This window comes from Tasmannia lanceolata, unplaced genomic scaffold (assembly GCF_043159265.1).
Source record: "Tasmannia lanceolata isolate RefF3 unplaced genomic scaffold, GAP_Taslan_0.1 ptg000025l, whole genome shotgun sequence".
Taxonomy (NCBI): domain Eukaryota; kingdom Viridiplantae; phylum Streptophyta; class Magnoliopsida; order Canellales; family Winteraceae; genus Tasmannia; species Tasmannia lanceolata.
The window spans coordinates 14,022,417-14,044,939 of record NW_027518702.1 but is presented as its reverse complement, the minus strand read 5'-3'; the positions used below and the strand labels follow the sequence as shown (position 1 = coordinate 14,044,939).

The 22,523-nt window shown below is 38.7% G+C and overlaps 1 protein-coding gene and 1 long non-coding RNA gene across 5 annotated transcripts in view; both read right to left on the bottom strand.

The window, feature by feature from the left end:
• Window positions 1–8,389, bottom strand: part of LOC143857719 (MLO-like protein 9) — a 30,084-nt gene extending 21,695 nt beyond the window's left edge. Inside the window, exon 1 of one of the 3 annotated variants that reach the window (XM_077368173.1) lies at window positions 8,162–8,389. The gene's annotated coding sequence lies outside the window, so the exon portion shown is untranslated. The remainder of the gene's footprint in view (window positions 1–8,161) is intronic. The other 2 variants (XM_077368174.1, XM_077368172.1) reach the window with 2 other exon arrangements.
• Window positions 8,390–10,024: 1,635 nt separating this feature from the next.
• Window positions 10,025–13,574, bottom strand: LOC143858120 (uncharacterized). 2 transcript variants are annotated; one of them, XR_013238870.1, is made up of 4 exons: window positions 13,366–13,574; window positions 13,219–13,248; window positions 10,904–11,149; window positions 10,025–10,678 (listed from the first exon to the last, which is right to left on the bottom strand). It is a non-coding gene; the product is annotated as an uncharacterized LOC143858120 (long non-coding RNA). The 2 variants fall into 2 exon arrangements; XR_013238869.1 differs by having other exon boundaries at window positions 10,904–11,130.
• Between the last annotated feature and the right edge of the window lie 8,949 nt (window positions 13,575–22,523).

Here is a 22,523-nt window from a genome sequence, read left to right as displayed (position 1 = left end):
TTAAAGTTGACATGAGGTCTTTTGAAAATTTCCTTTGGTAGTGGAATATGGAAACACCAGTCTTTCCTCTACTGTGACAGTAACAATTAACGAAGAACAATCAGTAACATGTGGTGTGATAGGAAGGAGTTAGCCAACAGCTGACGTTGACGAGAGCTGGCCAAAAAAGTCTTTTGCTGCTCAAATACCACATTTTCTTCAAAAAGCGGTTTTGGGAAAAGCATTTTTGAAAATTGCAGGTAACAGTAAATTAAAGTAGCATTGGGTGCCTGAAGAAATAAAATTAGTGAACTTAATTTCCATGAACATAAATGCCCTCTCTTCTTTGCTGAAATGTCAAAGCTAACCCTACACATGTTATTAGCGAAAATTGGGGGTAATTTCACCTAGACACTAACATATGGGATTTCTATTTTAGAGTTATTTTAGTCATGCTTTTATCTTTTATTTAAGTTACTTTAGATGGTCAGCAGAGATTAATTGCTTAGGCCTTAAGTTAGCTTTTGAGATTTCTTTTTCTTATAAATTGAAGTTATCAAATCATTGTAGCGATGTTTAGTTTCATTTGCAATGGATAAGAATTACAATGACAAAGTTTGGTGTGATGTAGTTCCTATAGATGTTTGCCACGTACTCCTAGGAAGGTCATGGCAATATGATAGAAATGTCACCCATGATGGTCGTAAAAATTCATACACCATTAGGATGGGAAAAGTATAAATTGTTCTTTTGCCTAGTAAAGAGGGAAAGGCACCTAAATCTTTACAAGAGGAGGGTATCAATTTTCTCATTTCGTCGAAATTTACAAAAGAAAGGGTAGTTGTTACATGCTAGTTGCTAATGTTCACAACAAATTTCACATGCATGAAAAAGAGAATCACACATATAAAATACATTGGGATCAAATTTCCCTCTTGCAAGAAGAGGTTTTATTAATTTTGGTAGGGATCGTACAGTTCCGGCTTTATTGGCCGTAAATGACATTTCTTGAAGAAAGAAAATAACTCTGATTATCCATCAATAGGTTCCCTATCTAAATACAACTTTCAGTTAATTATCCTCCAGAAAAATCTGATTTTTGTTAACACTTCTTTTCGGATGAAATTTCTTTGTCTTGAGGACTTCCTTCCAAATTTTCTTCATTTTCCTTTGGGGAGGCGTCGTCTTTATCGTCTTTCTTCTCCAAAAGAAATATCTTTTTCCTTTAAGGAGTCTCTGGGAAGAGATCTTAAAGTGACCTTTAGAGAGTCTCTGGAAAGATATTTTTAAGGGATTTCCTCCTTTCTCCCAAAGAAGAAAAGTCTTCTTTCTTTTGGGGGAAAACCGCCGTCTTTATCATCTTTCTCCCGGAAGAGAAAGGCCTTCTCCCTATAGGGAGTTTCTCGAAAGAGATGTTAAGAGTCATCACGACTCTCTACATGTGTGCCGGAGGGGCGCTCTGCGGGCCGAAGCGGGCCCACATGGGCGGATGCAAAAACCAACATAGAAGAATCCTAGTTAAACTAGGACTTGGTGTTAGATCAGTTTCTAATTTGTGGTTAATTAGAGTTGGATTAGAATAGGAAAATATCTTGCTTTTGAAAAGTAGAGAAAGTGGTATTTTAATTAGAATAGGATACTAGCTTTGTTTTTAGTTTCTTTATAAAAACGCATTGTCGTAACGTGAATGGACAGAGAGAACGTGAATGGAAACACAGAGCACGTTAATAGCAGAGGAGAGATAATGCAACAGTGGAGTTGGAAAAGAAGATAAACATTATTTTTATAAAGAAAGGGTGTATGGTTTGCGACCTTGGAACATTTTATTAAATATAAATTCTCTCTCTCTCTCTCTTCCTTTCTTCTTGTGTGGCTTGTATGATTTGGTGTGTTGTGGTTTGACTTCTTGGCTCTTGCTGTGTTTGTGATCTTTTCTTTGACAAGGGTATCGAAGCCTTGGGTGCTTTGATCCTTGATTTTCTACAAGTGATCCTAAAGAGACCTTTGGAAAGTCCCTAGAAGAGACTCTAAAGGGAGTCTTTATCATCTTTCTCCCTTTAGAAAGTCCCTGGAAGAGACTCTAAAGGGATTTTCTCCATCCTTCTCATGAAAGAGAAAGGTCTTCTTCCCCGAAGAAAATCTGCAAAAAAAGAAAGAGTGAAGGAAAAAAGAAACTGTCAGCCCAAATCTTTTCTCACCTTTCTCTCCTTTTTCTTCTGTTTCTCCGATCGCGTAGCTTTTTCTTCCTGAAGATCCGATCCTTTGCTAAAGAATCTTCTCTCTATTTATAAAATCTTCTTGAAGTGATTGGGGAGTTACGTAACTTCACAATCTCCACTTCCCCTTTTGTGGGGAGTTACGTAACTTCTTTTTTTTTTTTAGATGGATGACTCGCTTCTCCCTTCGCAATGCATTTTTATTTCCTAAAATTTAGGAATTTCTTTTCCCTTAGTCATGGGCTTTTTTTTTATTAAAGTACTTTATATTTATCCTTTTTACTCTAGGAGATCGTGTAATGCGTAACCACTTCTTTTCTCTCTCTTCTTATTTTAATGAGGGATTTTACTATTTTGCCCTCTTTATAAAATTTCGAGTCCAACAGTTAAAGGATTAGAAAAACCTTTCGATGTGTGTTAGAACCTCTCTTGGAGGAATTCAAGGATGTCACCATTCAAGAGTAACTCGATGGACTTCCTCCTCTAAGAGACATTCAAGATCAAATTAATTTGATTCCAATTTTTTTATTTTTTTTATAGGCAAGTTGGGGTTTGGCAGGACCCCTACTAGTGTATTAATCATTAAAAAAGAAAAAATTTACATGGACAATCAACTTTGGATAAATAATATGCTGTTGAGTTTGAATCTCTCCTGTGTGTGATAATTTCCATGACCGGAACTGTTAGAGGAAGGCTTTAATCTTTACAAGGATTGGGAGTTTCTTCTAGGGGCATTTGTAGCTTCCTTTAATGACAGTCACTGCATGGAGTGAATTCAATCCCTAGGTCTGCTATCTCCAAGCTTTTCGCTAGTATGAAAAAGATTAACTCTAATGAAACCATCAGTATCCCTGATAATGCCTCCCATTGCTGAGCTGTTTTTTTCAAGGGATGCGTCTGTGTTTAGCTTGCAACCCCCATCTGTTCTCTTTTCCCATTTGAATGTTCTCTGTTTGGGTTGCTTGATCCTCAAGGGGCAGCCGAGAGTTGCTGCTATATGGTAACTCCTTTTGGTCGCGACATTTCGAACTTGCATGAACTTAATTTTATCCCTTAGATCTGCTAGTATGGACTGTCATACAAAATTTTTGTGTCTTGCTTTGTTTTCAAACAGTCTAGCATTCCTTTCTGTCCAGAGATTGTAGATAGACGCTACCAAGGCAATCTTTGTGGCAATTGCCGATTGCCCTTTACCTGTAAATGTGGATTCCAGCCATCCTTCCTCGTACAGGAGAAGCCTTTGGGGTTTGCACCTGTAATTTAACCACCATAGGATGGAGTGCTAAATCCAGGCCAACAAGGAAAAGGAAGGTGAAGAAGAGATGGTCTATAGTCTCAATTTCTACTTTGCATAGCAGGGACCTTCGATCAGATTTGTCCGCTAGGAAGGCCAACAGATCCTTTGTACTCAGTTTTCCGCTTAAGGCTTGCCATACGGCAAACGCATGCTTTGGAATGTGGCTCGAGCACTAGACCAATTTCTCCCATGGGATGTTTTGGTGCTTTATTCTAATGGTGTCCCATGCAATTTTTGTTGAAAAACAGCCATCGGCTTTGGGTTTTCAAACCACCTAGTCTTCCCTGTCATTTATGATCAAACCCTTAGAGAGAATTTGAGTAAAATCCATGAGGGGGGCTTTATGGAGGACATGGTCCCATTCCCCATCTTTTAACAAACGATCTATGGTGAATGATCTGGCGGCAATGTCAAGGATTGGGTCACGCGTCTTGAGACCTGCACTTCATGCGGGCCATCCCGGTGCCATGGCTGCTTCCAAAAATCAATCCCTTTACCGCTCCCTATGATATAGCAAGTGTTCTTTGAGGGTGTCTCTCTTGCTTGCAGCCAAATGTTTTGGCCTCTAAGGTATTTCAATATGATCCATATGCACCATAATGATTTCCTTTTGCTAACGACGTGCGAAAATTGCTTGATTTGCAATGCTTTGTTGATGTCCACCAGGCGCCTAATTCCAAGCCCCCCTTCATTTTTTGGCATGCATATGTCGTCCCAAGAGACTGGATGATACTTCCTTTTCATATCACAGCCCATGATACTTCCTTTTTCATATCACAGCCTGCCCAAATATAGTCTCTAAATATTTTTTCTATGGCTGCAAGAAGCCAAGAATACCCTTGGGTATGCAAAATGCCGCTGCCGAGTAAAGGTGGCAAGGGTTAAGGACCGTTTATACCAACTCTACTCTTCCCACTCTGGATAAATGCATGATATTCCACATTTCTATTCTATTCCAAACTTTTTCTATAAAAGGAAGACACTCTTTCATAAATAGCCTAGTGGTGAACAGGGGTAGACCAAGGTGATTGAATGGAAGAGTCCCTTCTCCCATTTCTATTTTGCCAATTATCTGCTCCCTTAGGCTTTTTTCTGTACTTGTGAAGAAAATTTGGCATTTCTTTGTGTTTGCCTGAAGACTTGAGCAATCTATGAATCTCTTTGAACAATAGAGGACTCTTTGAGCCGATTTCCAGGTTTTAATCTTCCAAACAAAGCTCACTAACGTATGAGTACTAAAGAGCATGAAGAGTTGAATAGGCAAGTCATGGAGTTGCTGAAGAAAGGTTACGTCAAAGAAAGTATGAGTCCTTATGCGGTGTCGACTTTATTAACTCCAAAGAAAGATGGAAAGTGGCGTATGTGTGTGGACAGCAATGGCATTAACTAGATCCTATAAAATATCGGTTTCTCATTCCAAAAATTGACGATATGTTTGACATGCTCGCCAGTGCAAAGATATTCTCCAAGATTGATCTTAGAAGTGTTTACCATCAAATTCGGATCAAGCTAGGCGATGAAAGGTAGACTGCTTTCAAGACATGTGAAGGCTTATATGAGTTATGTCATTTGGCCTCTCCAATGCTCCAAGTACATTCACAAAGGCAATGAATCAAGTCCTTCGCCCTTTCATTGAAAAATTTGTTTTTTATTTTGATGATATTATTCTTTATAATCATGATAAAAGTAAGCATGTAAAGCATTTGAGGGTCGTTCTAACCACTTGGTGAAAAACTCTATGTAAACCTCGAAAAGTATTCTTTTATTACAACTAGCCTAATTTTCCTAGGCTTTGTGTCGACTTCCACACGGATTAAAGTAATACCAAAGAGATTATAAGAAGCGACGTGTTTCCATGGATTGGTTTCATTTTATCGCTGATTCATAAGAAATTTTAGTACTATATCAACCCCCTTAACTGATTACATGAAGAAAGACGTATTCAAGTGAACAATCGAGGCCGAAAAGAGTTTTCAACTTGTAAAAGACAAGCTGTCTAGTACTCCTGTACGTGCTTGATTTGCCGGACTTTGAGAATATATTCGAGATTGACTGCGATGCCTCTCATGTGAGCATTAGCAGAGTATTTAACCAAGAAGGTCATCTCATTGCTTTCTTTAGTTAAAAAACACAATGAAGCAAAGAAGTACTCTACCTCAACTCAACTCAACTCAACTCAACAAAGCCTTTGTCCCAAACTAGTTGGGGTTGGCTAAATGAATCCTTTAGAAAAAATTCATGAAGAAGGTGAAAGGAATCTACCCGGCTCTAGTTGGGTTCTTCTGCGTGGATCATTTTCTTCCATTCTATCCTATCCAAGGTCATGTTCTCTGCTACGTTCCTAGCTATCAAGTCTTTCCTCACTATTTCTACCCAAGTTGTTTCCGATCTGCCCCTAACTATTTTTACTCCATCAATTTGCCACGAGTCGCCTCTTCTCACCGGAGCATCCAAAGGCCTACGTTGGATATGTCCAAACCATCTTAAGCAGTGCTCTCTCATCTTTCCTCAATTGGTGTCACCCCCACCTTTCTACGAATGTCTTCATTTTTAATTCTATGTAATCTTATGTGGCCGCACATCCATCTAAGCATTCACATCTCCGCTACACTCATCTTATGCACATGTTGCTTCTTGGTGGGTCAGCATTCTGAGCCGTACAGCATGGCTGGCCTTACAACTGTCTTATAAAACTTTCCCTTCAACTTGGTAGGGATTTTATGGTCGCACAGAACTCCTGAGGCAAGCTTCTACTTCAACCAACCTGCTCTTATTCTATGGTTAACATCCTCTTCAATCTCTCCTTTCTTATGTAGAATTGAACCAAGATAGCGAAAGATATCCCTCTTAGGTACCTCCTGTCCAGTCATATTTACTACATCCTCGTCCCGCCTCCTTACATAATTATATTACTAAAGTTGCACTCCATATACTCTGCCTTAGTCCTACTCAGTCTAAAACCTTTGGATTCCAAAGTAGTTCTCCATAACTCTAACTATGATGAGGAATATATTCTCTTATTCAAGCACCTCGGCATTGGTAGTCCTATCTTCTTCAAAGAGAGCTTATTCTAAATTCCAATCATAAGACTCTCAAACACATCAACATTCAACGGAGCCTAAACCAAAGATATGCAAAGTGGGTTTCTTTCTTACAAGCATATAGTTTTGTGCTAAAGCTTAAGAGTGAAAAATACAAGCAAGAAGCGGATGCTCTTAGTAGAAGAGTAGCTCTAATCAATTCCAGGACTATGCAACTCGAAGTATTTGATCATGTATACCAATGATGAAGACTTTGATGAAATTTAGAAGTTTTGCAAAGAAGGGCTCTAAGATGATTTTCTCTTAAATGAGATTCGCCTATGCATTCCGAAATGTTCCCTTAGAGAATACATTATTAAAGAGCTGCATTCGAGATGTTGAGGAGGACATTTTGGAAAAGACAAAAGTGTTTTTTTTTTCTTTTTGGGCCGGGGGGGGTAGGCAAGTTGTTGAAAACTTCAAATTTCTACTCTTGGAGCTGCGTTTTCACTGTTTGGTTACCCAAAAGCCAGGATAGTTTAGGGATTTTGCTTTGCATTTGGGTGCCACGTCAACAAAATCTTTTGTTTGGTTGCCAATGTAGCAACTAAATCCCTGGAGACTACGAGACAAGTTTCATAGGTAAATATTGCATGTCCGGTGATGTGGCATCTATGTCCCTTAAACATTTCAAGCCAAGTTTCTCAAAAAAGGTGGAATTTGGCTTGGAGAATGATGCTTTTTCTCTTTCTCTCTTATCTTTCTATATTGGTAATGACACCCCCTCCCACTTCTCTATGAGGTTGGCAACTAAACACTACTTATCACTATTCTAAGAGGTAAATTCTAGGTAAATCAAATGTTTGTCTCCTCCCTATTGACAGAGAAATAGGCTTCTTTTGTGAAAAAAGAAACTGAAACCAGATGGTTTCCATTTCACTATATGGCTCTGTTTGGCTGCAAGTGGTTACCAGGTTTTCTGTTTCAACTACAGAAAATCATTACCAAAGGATCCCTTTAAGTGGTCTGGAATCTTCTAAAATCTATGCGTTCTCCCTTCCTAGTTTTTATGGAGTAAAAAAGAGATAAGAGGCCAATTTGTTTTTTACTAAACAAATATCTAAAGATGTCCACAGACCTAAAAGGCAGCATGAAAAATCTGAACTAGTGATCTTATAAAGCAAATACGGTTCAAAAATAGATAAAATTGCACAACATATATCAAAAATTTACTTAAACTTTGAATCTATCACATAACTTTCACTAGGAAGTAATTTCTTCACAAATTTCTTACTTTTTATCTCCAATAGTCAAAATTTCTAACTTTTTTTTTACACAGTGCAAATGGTAAATAAAACAGAAACAGATTAAAAAAAAAAAGAAATTTTTTTTTTTTTTTTTAAAAGGGGAGTTCACGGGTTCCTTTTCTTTTTTAAAAAATAAGGGTTTTTTCTAGGAAAAGAAAGGTGAGGTTTTAATATGTTTTTTTTGGGCTCTTCTTTTTCTTCTTCAAGCCTCCAACTTTAGGCAGTAGGAGCTCTTTGAACAGAAAAAAAAAATCTACAGAAAGAGTAAAAAAGATATGAATTGAGAAAAAGATATCTATGAAATGAGTAAAAAAAGATATGAATTGAGAAAAAGAAATCTACCAAAAGAGTAAAACAAACTGATGAATGTTATCTTCAAAAGAGAAGCACCTGAGACTGTTCCAAGTCAGCTTTGCTGGAAACCAATTGCGAAGTGGGCAGAAAAAGGGAGAGAGAAACAGAGTGGGAAAGTGAAAGTAAAAGTATAAGAGAAAGAATGGATAGTATAGAGCCTCTAGATAAAGAAAAAAAATCTCAAAAACAAGTACACGAGAGAGAGAGAGAGAGAGAGAGAGAGAGAGGAGACAGAAACAGACAAATAGAGGAGAGAGGAAGTAACTGAAAGGAATAAAGTGCCACGCTAGTGGCAACCTGATAACATTGCACTGGAGTTTTTTTAGTTTTTATATGGTGTAAGTCCGTATAGTCCTGTATTTTTTATGGCGTAAGCCCATATAGTCTAGTATTTTGCAAAATGTACTGTACTGCCCACACCATATGATGATCCAAACCGTCCATTTGATGGGCCACAATGTAAATAGGTTGTGCCCTATTGGATGATCCAAACCGTCCATTTGATTTAGTTGGCTATGTTTTACAAGACAGCGCGTGTATCACGTGGCTACCCACATAGTCAGATGTTTTTTAATAATGAGGGTTGCTAGGAAAATGGGATCCCGTGCTGGAATCACGGAGTATTGCGACATGGGTGCAAAACAAACAAAGGGAGATTGTAAATTCGCACCCCCTGTAGGATGAATCGCACCTCTTTCAGGTAAATTGATGTCAAAAAGAATAAAAAAGCGTCAGACTTTAACGCTTTATGAAGTCAATTCACGTGTGAATGGGTGTGAAGTCATCATCCAAAACAATACAAGTGCGCACACGTATCCCAACAAGTGGCTCACTTTTGCATAAGATAACAGCCACACGGATTAACTTTTTAGCAGATTTTTGTCTTATCCATTTAATTCATCTGAGGTGGCTGTTCTCTCATGCAAAATCAAGTCATGAAATGGCTTTCTGCAAAAGTACTTAGCAAATCCCTTAATTTTATTATAAAAATTATAAAAGAAGCTATGACAAAAACTCTGTTTGGTTGCCGTGTTTTTTTTTTTGTTCCCGGGAGTTATGTGGGAGAGTTAGTTAAATTTTGGCCCCATCCCATGTTTGGTTGCCTTTTAGGACTGGGCTTATTTTAATCCCACTCTTGTAATGATTACTTGCGGGGTGAATTTTTTAACCCCACTTTCGTAATAATTGCCTTTTCATCTTATCCCAAGATAACCCCAGGAACAAAAATAAACTTAGGAACCAAAAATAAGCTTGAGAAGAATTTTTTTCTACCCAACAGTTCAAGCAACCAAACAAAGGTTTTGTTTTTTCCCACCATAATCCGGTCAACTAAACATGGGATTTTTATTTTACCAGGATACTTCTAGGACGTTTTTTTCCCACCTATCTCCCAGGGTATTTTTTTCTCTCACATAACTCCTAGTGCTTTTCAAAACATAGATAGTGGGCCTCATTCATAAGATGATCCAAGCCGCTCACTTGTTGGGTCACAATGTAGATAGGTTGTAGTCAGTACATCATCTCCCTAGGATGATTCTGACCGTTTGATCAGAGGTTTTCCATCTATAGATTGGAGGTTAGGATCATTCTATGGAAATAATTTTCGGGGCACAACCTATTTAAATTGTGGGCCAACAAATGAACAGTTTGGATCATCCTATGAAGTGGGCCATTGTACTTTTTGAAAAATACTAGACTTGAGAATCATATTTGTGATAAATGGATAGAAGAAATCCGACAACTTGAAGTGCGGTGTGTCTCCTTTTTGTTACTAAAATTACTAGAAGGGATTTTTGCCGATTAGTCCCTCTCTAGCAAAGTAAATGCTAAAACAACCCTAAGAATTAGGTATTATTCAAACAGTAAACTTTTAGAAAATTATTGCCAAAAGTCCCTAAAACAAACTGATGTCAATTTCATGCGTTAAAATTTACAAAACTCCACAAATTGGTAGTTCATCTTTGATCAGTAGTTCGCCTGAAAAAGCATCATGATGATCTTTTGGTTGATGTCCTGGATTTGCTGCAGAGATCGACATTCTTCGGGTTATGTTCTTCGGGGTGGTTCGGACGCATAAATAGATTGTCTCCTTGGATTCCTTTTAGAGGAGCTAGATCGTGTCGATGTGGGATGGTCGGTTCTGTTGGTGTTGCCTCTAGATGCTTTTTCAGGTCGTTCTTCTCTTTCTATAAGCCTTCAGACTAGGTCGGTCAGATCAGTGACCTGCCTGGCCAAGTTGTTGAATTCCTTCGTCGTTGGCCCGACCATCATATCGGAGGTCAGACTTCATTGGGTTGAAAACGGTTTTGAGAACTGTGTCGAGAAACTGGTCTCGGCATAGAAGGTGATTCTTGGTGAGTGTGGTTGCTCTTCCTTGGTGCTATGGTGCTCAAAACTCTCTTCTTATCAATTCCCACGGATGATTCCAATCTGTTAATGTCGAAATCCGCACTGGTGCTCCTGTCCTAGGCAGTCCCGCATATGAACTCAGCTCCGTTGGACGACCTACGAATTGCGAGCACAAGGAACTTGTTAGAGGGATCAGTTTGGACTCTGGAGTGACCCTCCAATGGTTTAGACAGGTCGTGCACCAATAGTTGATCTGAGCACAGGAAGGAAGAGCAGAGAAAATGAAGTTGGGGAGTGGTGGTTGAGTGATATCATGTGTGTGACTTGGAGTTTTGTCCCCTTTTTATAGACTTAGAGTCCCTGGCGGTTTAGGAAACTCACCATTGTCTGAGTCTTTGTGACTAGCCGACATTCCTAAGTAGTTAGTTTCTATCTTGATCTCGTCATCAGTGAGGTTGCCTTTGGGGCTTGGTTTCTAAGGAATGGTTGTTCCTGGAAGAGTTGTGAAATGGCGTCATTTCCCTCCGTTGCCTTTAGGATGCCATGAGGTCTCCAAACATCTTGGTGCCATATGTCGACTTTCTATTGGTGGTCCGATTTTCACTGATCTATAATTATACCACAAATCTGGATCCCATCTAATAAGTAAAACTTCTCTGGATGTCAGAAAATTTGATATAAAATGAATTAATGTACATTTTACCTCAGCTGCCCAAGTCTCCTTGTAATGGTTAGGGATGGATTAAAATCCCTAAACTTTGTTTAGGTTACTTATAATTGTAGCAATCAATTGACATAAACCAAGTTTCCTCGATTCTAGTCATAGAATAACAAATGAAGGACTTGGGACAGTTTAATTTGTCCAAGATCTGACAAGAATTGTATGAGGAAAGGGAAACAACCCTTATACCAAAGACATCCCCTGTGATGTAAAATGCAAATTTTACACCATGACCATATTGTATAATTCAAGAAACCACTAACTCAGATGCTTGCTACATATATCTATACTACACTTTTCCAAAGAGAGTGAATAGAGACCACAGAAATCATTCTAAATAATTTTCCTCCAGCATCTCAGATCTATCTAGGCCTTACTAGTTCCAGACACACATGAATAAATAAAAAAACAATTCACTCAATTAATTCCCTGGAGTCACAAATAGGGTTCCAAATGAGATATGATTCTCTCATGAAATCACTTCATATGAAGAAATCAATTGATTCTTATAAAAAAAAAAGGATGACTCTGATGATCAAGAAAGTAGGTATAATAGTATGTGTACAGACGTTTTTAGTCTATTCTAATACTTGTACAAATTTTAAGAACAAGTCCACCAAAGAAAATGAGCAATATTCCAATGCAATCAAATAACATATGAAAACCATTTTTAACTTGAACTGTAAGCATAGTAATTTGGCATTGAAAAATAATCCTGCTAAGGTAAAACATATATAGCAAATATCATTTAGCAATTGTCATATCAGGCATAATTTTGTTTAAAGAAAATCACCAAATCAAATGAAGCGGTCATAATTCCAAACATATCATAAAACAATTTATTTGTTATGACCATCTAAAATGAGGAAAAATTCTCTGTTAAGTCAACAACTGCAATTCCACTAATATATTATCATTACACAATCGTAAAGAACCTTTTAGCAAATCAATTCAACTAAGCTAGCTTGTGTATTGTTAAGTAATAATACTAATATTACAGGTTCAAGAGCATACATATGTATACTATTAAATTTTGTTAATCACCTTAAGTCTATCATGGGATGACAATAGAAAATAGCTATTGCTTCCTGAGATGGTTCTTATACATGCGATGTAGGAGAAAGCACCAGAAAAGAAAAGAAAAAAAAAACAGAAGCAGAATCGGAATATTTCGGGAGTACACAGTCAATTGGAAAAGCAGCCACACAGGAGACCAAAAAAAATTCCCATTTTGCAACTTCAAACTAGTTGAAGTATGAATGATTAAGTAATACCAACTCTTTACAGCTTAAAGTGTACCATATCAGAGCTATTGCTTAACTCATATCATGGGGTTCAAAACCTCACTACTCCTTGAGATTGAAAAAAACGGACATGTAAAGCCAACCCAAAAAAGGCCGGGGGCAGACATGAGGGAGATTAATGAAGTATAAATGATTAAATAACACCAACTCTAACAGCTTAAGCTTTTCGAGTAACTGGTTGTTTCACAAAACATGAAACTAACCACTAAAAACTAAGGATGGGCTGTTACATGTGAGAGCAGCCACACAGGCTCACTAGACTCTTGCGATCCAAGTCACTATTTGAGAGTTAGATTTGAAAAAAAAAAAAAAAGCTTACTTCAAAATGTGATATCAAATTTGCAGCACAGAGGAAACATGAAATTAAATTGAGCTATGTGCTGAAATCTGATCATAACATCAGATAACAGCCACATGTAGATCAAGATCCAAGAGGAAGAAAAGGATTCTTGAGAAAATGCGAAGGAGCTTTTATGTTGGATAATAGTTGTTGAAAATCACACTTGTTATCCAACACTTAATGACAGACAAATCAAGGGAATAGTTCATTTTAACATAGGGCAGAATCCTAATGATAGAGTGCGGATAGAATGGAGCTTCTCTGTAACAAGAATTTATGCACAAGACAGAACAATTAAAATTTCTTCAAGAAAGTGGAAGAAACTGCTTACATTGAAGGCTCATCTTGCTTGCCACCGACCCTGTTGATGATGCATGACATTTCAACTCAACAGGAAGCTATTACTTTGACTATTTGTGAAGAATTCCAGGGTTGCCAAAAGTAAAACAACATCAATTATAGAGGATTTGGGGCTTACCTTGTCACTTAATCGTAAATTGAAGCTCCCCTCGAGAAACGGATGCTTTTTCTGCAAATTTGGATGAGAGTAAGAATTTTACAAAGGTTGTACAGATGGAAAAAAAAACTGATCAGTTTTTGTTGTGAGCAGGATGTCAATGACTACAAAACTAGTGCTTCCATCGCTATTTTGAAGGGAAATGACTGTCACTAGCTGTAACATAATGAGGAAATTGATTACCATTCGAGAAGAGCTTGTAGAAATGGCAAGTTGAAATAGGAAAAAAGAATCAAATAGCCAAACAAACCTACTTTTGTCAGATCTATGACAAATAGCTCATTGTGACTAGACAGTCAGGAACACAAATCGAAAACGAACAGACCTAAAATGAAAGACAATAGTCAATTACAGACACCCCTACCAGCAAGCATTTTGTTGACATCAAAAAATACTTTGATGTGATCATCAAAACATTGAAAGGGGAGCAACAAGCATTTTGTCACTAAGAATAGTAGACATCCAAAGACACATTATGACCAGACAACACATACACAACTCTTTGCAAAGTGTGAAACAACCAGTTGCTCCAGAGACACATTGTGTCTAGGGAGTTGTCTAGTGGAATAATGTTGCTTCAATTATTAAAGTTCCAACAACTTGAGGGCCCTTCTATGATACTCATTGATCACATTCGGTTTACACAGCTTTGCACCCTAGAAATTAAATGTCAAGCCTCCAGGTCTTCAGATCAAATTTTTAAGGAATTCATCGATGCTTGATAACATAGTCCAGAGCCTATTTAGTGGTGGTGTTGCCCATCCTGGTAAGTTTTAAATGATACACTTTGGCAGCTCTAAAAGACATTATTTTATGACTTAAAATGAACATCTTCTGTAGCACGTCCATAGCTCCCAAAGTTTCGACTGATGCCCAACTTCCCAGATTACCTACCTTTAGGTTGAATCGAAACAATTTCATTGAACCACAAACAAATCAAGATAAGAAATTAGACACCATTTAAGTTCGAACCTAGAAAGGGATTCCTACAAGAAACTGCAGAGCAACATTCTGTTGGGGTTCCACGCAAAAGCAACTAGTTCCACATCGGATAAGTTTGGATGGGGATGGGTTATAAGGGAATGGGCATCCTCCTCTAAAGGCAAGCTTTTAGGGGTAAGTTCTACCCGGTTAAATTCCCTACACTCGACGCCATTAGGACGCCATTAGAACAATTCATGCATGTTGATGTTCGAAAAATAATGAAATATGTTCAGCAGTTACAATTGATGTCGAGAAATTAGATATTTGTAAACTCACTTGTGAGTAAAAGGGTGTCATTGGATAACCCTAAAATAATATGCGCATAATCATTCATGCATTTAGTCGTCACTTATATATAATTTTACGCATCATGTAGCTAATTCTAAATTGGCCTTAATGTCCTATATGCAAATAAGACTAACTTAAAATAATCTTATTTGCAAATAAGGACCCATTTTGGTGGTATCCTAAGAGGCCATAAATCTATTACACAAGCAGAAAACAACACCGTATCGCTTCAATTTTCAGCATCATGTAGCTAATTCTACTTAACCAATAGACTAAAATATCATAATCTGGATTTAAGTTGACAGAAAATTTCACAATATGAAATTTTTTTCTAGGTGTTCGATAATTAAGCAGGTATTTCAAAAACTACAGAAGAAATTACAAGAAAAGAAAGAAGCCGAGCTTTTCTGTGATTTCCTTAGTCAAGTGCAAGAAGCCGAGCTTGAAGTCGAAATACACCACGATTTGCCAAAGAAATAGGGTTCTGGAAAGATGAAAAATGAAAATCTAAGATGAAAAGCCAAAAATCAAGATGAAACTTAATAGAGCCCTAGAACTTAGATCATTAGATGAATACTAAAAGAAGAAAGAAGAAAACTATACATCAGAGATTATACCTATTTGCTTGACCTCCTCCTCTTCTTTGTTTAGAAACTGTCAGAGAGATGAAGATCATATCTTCATTTTCTTCTTCTTACGATTGTAGGAGAGAGTTTGATAGCTTGAGGATCTCAGATTTTAGGGTTTTCAGAAGATGAGGAGGAGAAGAAGAAGAAGGAGAAAAAGAAGAAGATCAGAGAAGAAATATTTCATTCCTCATTTCTTTTTCTGATGGCACTCGTATTTATAAAAGCATATCATGACGGCCTGTGATACCTGTCAGACCTTACAACCAACTTAGTATTCTACTTTTCCTTATACTTACTAAGCCATACGGTCAATTACATTGAGTATAATTCTACCCCGTATATACTAAAATTGCTGAGGGGACTGAAATGCAACAATTATCAGTTAAGACCTTCTTGTTAACAGACTAATCCTGGTTGTAATCTGCCATCCACGCTGGCTTACGCCTTACTCTGTTTTTCTTGTCCTGAATGTTTGAATTTCTATCATTGCCTACGCCTTCAAAATTTACCTTGTCCTCAAGGTTCAATTGTGGGTACTCTTTTTGAAGGTCATTTAGATCTTCCCAAGAAGTGTCTTCAGGAAGGAGTCCTGTCCACTGAATCAGCACCTGTTGGAGAAGTTCTTCTCCTCGTAGAACAGTTCGTGTTCCCAGAATGGCTAAAGGAGAGATGATAGGATGATTACTGAAACTTTTTTCAGGCAAGTCACAAACAAAATTAGGAAGAGGACCGTGAAATGGTTTCAAAAGTGATATATGGAAAACAGGGTGAATTTTGCTACCCTCTGGAAGTTTCAATTTGTATGCTACTTTCCCAACTCTTTCCTCTATCTCATATGGACCATAAAATCGTTTGCTAAACTTCTGCGAGGATCTGGTAGCTACTGAGTGTTGGCGATAAGGTTGTAACTTCAGTAAAACCCAACTGCCTACTTCGAAATCCTTGTCAATTCTTTTCTTGTCTGCTAAACATTTCATCCTCGACTGTGCTCGGCTCAGATTAAGTTTGAGGTTGGCTAAGATCACATCTCTCTGTTTGAGCTCAGAGTCCACTGCCTCGATTGGGGAAGATCCCGGAATATATGTTGGAATAGATGGTGGTGGACGGCCATATACAGCTTCAAAAGGAGTTAATTTAATCGCTGTGTGGAAGGATGTATTATAAGAATACTCCGCCCAAGGAAGATAGGAATGCCAAAGTTTTGGATTATCTTGGGAGAAGGCTCTGAGATATTGTTCCACACATCTATTCAGGACTTCAGATTGGCCGTCCGTTTGTGGGTGATATGCCGAGGAAAGATTCAAGGAAGTTCCACTCAATTTAAACAATGCTCCCCAGAATTTGCTGATAAAGATGGGATCCCTATCAGACACGATTGATTTTGGAAATCCATGTAATTTGACTACCATGTCTGAGAATAATTTGGCAACCTTCACTGCATTATAAACTGTTGGTAAGGCGCCAAGGTGAGCAGACTTCGACAATCTATCAATGACAACGAAGATAGTAGTGAACCCATTTGAAGATGGTAAGCCAGTTATGAAGTCCATGGTGACATCTTCCCAAATGAACTGAGGGATAGGCAAGGGTTGCAATAATCCCATTGGAGGACTAGTGGAATATTTGGTTTGTTGACAGACAAGGCAGTTCTTTACAAATTCTTTAACATCCTTCCTGATAGTATTCCAGAAGAAACTTGCAGAAATGCGTAAGAGAGTACGAAGATTCCCGCCATGTCCGGATTGTGGAGTGTTGTGAAATTCATGCATAACTCTGAATCGAAGTGGGGAGGTTGAACTGATAAATATCCTTTGCTTATGAAAAACGAGCCCATTTGTAACTGTAAATTCTGGAGTAGCGATGCCCTTTTGGATTTGGTCCTGTAGTTGAAGCAATTCAGGATCAGTAGTATTGTCCAACTGAATCTGGGAGAAGATGTCAAAAACTGGTTGTGAAATAGCCATCTGGAGTGAAGTGGAACAGGCATTTGCTGGACAGTGGGAATTCTCTTCAACTCTGGATAACGCATCTGCGACCTTGTTCTCCTTCCCGGATTTGTAAACAATTGAGTAATTATAACCCAGTAATTTACTCAAATATTGTTGTTGTGCTGGGGTTTGAATAACTTGGTTCATCAGATTTTTGAGACTTCTATGATCAGTGTATATAGTGAACGTCCGGCCAAGCAAATATTGTCTCCATTTTTTAACGGCTTCAGTGATTGCAAACAGCTCCTTCACATATGCAGATGCAACTGACATAGTAGGGGTCATTTTCTTGCTGAAATAAGCAATGGGGTGTCTTTGCTGCATTAACACGGCACCAATTGCTATACTGGAAGCATCAGTCTCAACTACAAACTCCTGTGAGAAATCACGTAAGGCGAGGACTGGAACCTGAGTCAGCAGAATTTTTAGTTTTTCAAAAGCTTCTTGAGCCTCTGAGGACCAGTGGAATGAATCCTTTCTTAAGAGGTTTGTGAGGGGAAATGCTACAGTGGCGTAATGCTGAACAAATCTGCGATAATACCCCGTCAAGCCAAGAAATCCCCTTAACTGTTTCAGATTGACTGGTTGTGGCCATTGTTGCATAGCTCTGATTTTTTCTGGATCAGGTTGAACTCCCTCACCCGATACGATATGTCCCAAATAATCAATTTTGAATTGACAAAACAGACATTTAGACATTTTTGCATACAGTTTGTTGGTGGATAAGCACTGAAGAACAGAAGCTAAGTGGTTGATGTGATCCTGCATACTTCGACTATAAACAAGGATATCATCAAAGAAGATGATAACAAATTGACGAAGAAATGGTTTAAAGAGCATGTTCATGGTATTTTGAAAAGTCGATGGAGCATTGGTAAGGCCAAAAGGCATTACCAAAAACTCGTAGTGCCCTTCATGAGTCCTGAATGCAGTTTTGGGACAATCCTCTGTTTTCATCCGAATTTGATGATAGCCTGATCGTAGATCCATTTTGGAAAACACTTTGGCACCATGGAGTTCGTCCATTAACTCATCAATTGTTGGAATTGGGAACCTGTCTTTAATAGTGATTGCATTAAGGGCTCTGTAATCAACACAGAAGCGCCATGTTTGATCCTTTTTCTTGACTAAAAGAACAGGTGATGAATATGGACTATGGCTGGGAACTATAATTTCGGAATGTAACATCTCCTGGACTAATTTTTCAATTTCATTTTTTTGGAAGTGGGGATATCGGTATGGTTTAACATTGATTGGTTGGGAACCTGGGAAAAGGTGGATCTGATGATCCCATTCGCGGTGAGGAGGGAGTTCAGTTGGTGGTTCAAAGATCTCATGAAACTGAAGTAAAAGATTGGAAATGGGAACTGGTATATTGTTTTGCCTTTCCAAAGACTGAAACTCAGTAATATGGGAACTGGAAGGGTGATGAGGAAGACAAATTAGTGTGAAACAGGAAGCAATTGAATTTGTTTTGGTTAAACCTTTGAGATGGATAGCTCTGAGTGGAGAGGGATTTAACTATGTTTCGCCTATCAACTTGACTTGTTTACCCTTCCATTGAAACTCCATTGTTGAGAGTTTATAGTTTGTAAGGATTGAACCTAATTCAGCGAGCCACTGAATACCCAAGATGATATCGGCACCTTTTATTGGTAAAAGGAAAATATCGATTGGAAACTCATGGTTTTGTAATGACAGTGTGACATTAACACATTTTTTGTTGCAAATCAGGGACTCTCCATTTCCAATGAGGACGTTGAATGATGGTGTAGGTAACACAGACCAGTTCAATTTCTGGGCGATTGTCTCCTTGACAAAATTATGGGTGGAGCCGCTATCAATCAAAACATGAACAGAGTGTTGAGCACTTACCCCGGTTAGTCGAATTGAATTTGGATTTTGGTGACCCACCAACGCATAGAAACTGATTTCATCTGAATGTACCTCGTGTGCCGCCTCAGGACTGTGAGGTTGCGCAACAGAGAAATCCTCCTCTAATATACCCTCTGTGTCATCATCCATGGCGGAGAGATGATATAATCGTCGTCGGCAATCGTGGCCTGGAATGTACTTTTCATCACAGAAGTAGCAAAGCCCTTTTTCCCTTTTGATTTTCATCTCTTCTTTAGATAATGGCCTGGTGCGAATTGGAAATTGACGAACTGGGTTTGTTGTAATTGCTTTAACAGGGGAAAGAGAAGGTGTTGGTAACAATCCTGGACCATGCGTGGGCTTAGGCCATGCTGGTTTCCAATATTTCCTCAATTCTTCATATTTTTGTTCATACAATTTTGCTAAAGAGAATGTTTGCAACAGAGAGGTAGGTTGTGCAAGGAGCAAGTCTCTTTTCAACTCCGGTTTAAGACCAGAAATAAAAAAACTAATGAGAAAAGCTTCGGAAAGGCCGCTGACCTTGTTGGATGTTGTTTCAAATCTAGTTTGGTAATCTTCAACAGAGGATATTTGATGGAGTTTGGATAACTCGCCTTTGGGATCCTCATAGAGAGATGGGCCAAAACGCAATTGAACGGAATCAAGGAATCCATTCCATGAGTTTAGCAGATTATTCGCCTTAGCCCATTGGAACCAGGACAGAGCTGGACCATCCAGATGAAACGAGGTTATTGTTAAACGCTGATCTGCTGGGATGCTATAGAAATTGAAGAACTGCTCAACTTTGAACGCCCACCCAATCGGATCGGTGCCATCAAAACGCGGAACGTCCATTCTAATGAATTTACTGTAATTTTGTTGAAAAGGAATTATCCCTTCCTCAGCGGCATGTGATGAATGATCATCACTATTTGTTCTTGTTGACGATGTTGTTGGCTTGTTTTGTTGCAACTGTTTTATCATCGCCACAAGCTCCTCATGTTGCTGAGATTGGGTGAGACGGAGTTCATTGAGCTGCTGCTGATGGAGTTTGAGTTGTTCGTCTATTTTGGATTGTGCTCGCGTGTTGTCTGCCATTTGTGGAGGTGGAGAGTAATCAATGAAAGCACCAATGATAGCTTGAGGATCTCAGATTTTAGGGTTTTCAGAAGATGATGAGGAGAAGAAGAAGAAGGAGAAAAAGAAGAAGATCAGAGAAGAAATATTTCATTCCTCATTTCTTTTTCTGATGGCACTCGTATTTATAAAAGCATATCATGACGGCCTGTGATACCTGTCAGACCTTACAACCAACTTAGTATTCTACTTTTCCTTATACTTACTAAGCCATACGGTCAATTACATTGAGTATAATTCTACCCCGTATATACTAAAATTGCTGAGTGGACTGAAATGCAACAATTATCAGTTAAGACCTTCTTGTTAACAGACTAATCCTGGTTGTAATCTGCCATCCACGCTGGCTTACGCCTTACTCTGTTTTTCTTGTCCTGAATGTTTGAATTTATATCAGAGTTGAAGAAAAATTGAGAGATGAGAAATCGTCCCAAACCCCCAAAAATCGCAAAGATGAGCAAGAAAATGGAGATTTTAGGAATCCGAGAAGATCAAAGAGGAAAAGCCAAAAATCAAGATGAAACTGAATTTATAAAAAGAAAAAAAGAAAAAATACCCCATCTCGACCTTATTCTTTAGGAGCGAAGGGAATCCGAGAAGATCAAATCTTCATTTTTTTCACCATAGAACTGTGAGAGAGTTAGACAAAACTGCAAAGATGAGAAATCGCCCAAAACCCCCAAAAATTGCAATGATGAGGAAGAAAATGGAGATTCCAGGGCTCGTTTCTGGTATGGGGAAGCAAAAAACCAAAGTTCTCAAGGTACAAACTAAGCAAAACACAAAGTTTTAAGGAAGAAATGGAGTTTTTAAGGGCTCGTTCCTGTTTTTACGGCACGAACAGAAAGGAGCTGAGAAGTGAACTCCGCTCGAGGGGTATATGGTTCCCCGACTTATTTGGGAGTGAAATCACGGACGTTCCGAAACTCACGCCGGTGGTTCTCATCATCAGCGACATTTTCTAAATGTCGGTAACTCATAATCCAAATTAGCGACGTTTTACTTAGCAAACGTCGGTGATTAATCAGTTTTAGTGACGTTCACGGAACGTTGGTAAATACCCAAGGCATATTTTTTTGGGCGGGGAGCGGGAATAATTCTTCTCTGTCACTCCATGTACGAACTTCTGTGCATATAGCCTACTAGCGACGTTTTTCTAAAACGCTAGAAGAAGAACGTTGGTAATAGCCCTTTTTCTTGTAGTGGAACTAGATCATGGTGACATGGAATGTTCTGTTCTATCAGTGTCACTAGTTGCACTAGTTGCAGACCCGTGCGATGTATGGGGCGGCCCAAAAAAGGAAGTATTATAACCTTATTTAAATAAAAAAAAGGAAAAGAAAGAGAAACATACCTAAGGAAGATTTAGAGGAAAAAAAACAGCACCATCAGGCAACAATTAAAAGAAAAGTAAAAATAAAATTTCAGAAACACCATAAAAATCACAATAAAGGGTGAAACCAAAAAAATACTTCAAAACCTATGTAAAGGGGGCATTAAAAGTAACTTAAGTGCCTTGGGAGTTGGGTCCTTTGCTAGCTGCAGCAACGTCTGGATATTGGGCTAAGGCCCATGTAAATGAAGCTGGGCTCTGTGGATCCAGTAGTAATGGGCCTGGTTTAAAAAGTAGCAATAACGAATGATCAGCCTCAATCTCTGCTGTTTGCTTTGCAAGCTTGGAAAAATCTCGATCAAAATCATTCAGTTTCAGGAGGGATTTTCTAGAAGTGGGGGAAGAGGATAGGGTCTCCTTTTCTTGCTCTCCGTCCTCATTGGAAGAAAGATCTCTGAGACTAGACTGTCCTTCCGAAGGTTGGAGCTCGGCGGCTGGGGTTTCACGAGCTGTTTTGGCAGACGTCGCTTTGCATCTGATCTTTGATATGGATATTGAGGAAGATAGCATCGTGGAGGTAGATAAGAGTAGCAACCAGAAAAGATCTCAAGAGGATGGGGGCTCGTCTGTGGAAGTATCCTCGCAGGTTGGGGATCAGGCTCCCCAGGATGGGATGTCTTTTTCTATGCGATCTGGAGCGATGGGCTTCGTCATCGAGGGGTGCGGCGGTTTGAGGAATAATCAGCAATCAGGGAAACCAGTGCTGGTTATGCGAGTTGATTGTCTAGGTCTTTATGAGATGGAGAAATTCCGTATGCCCTCCATTCTTACATTGTCCCTTGAATCGAAGGAGAGATTGATCCGTCCTTCTGATAATATGAAGTT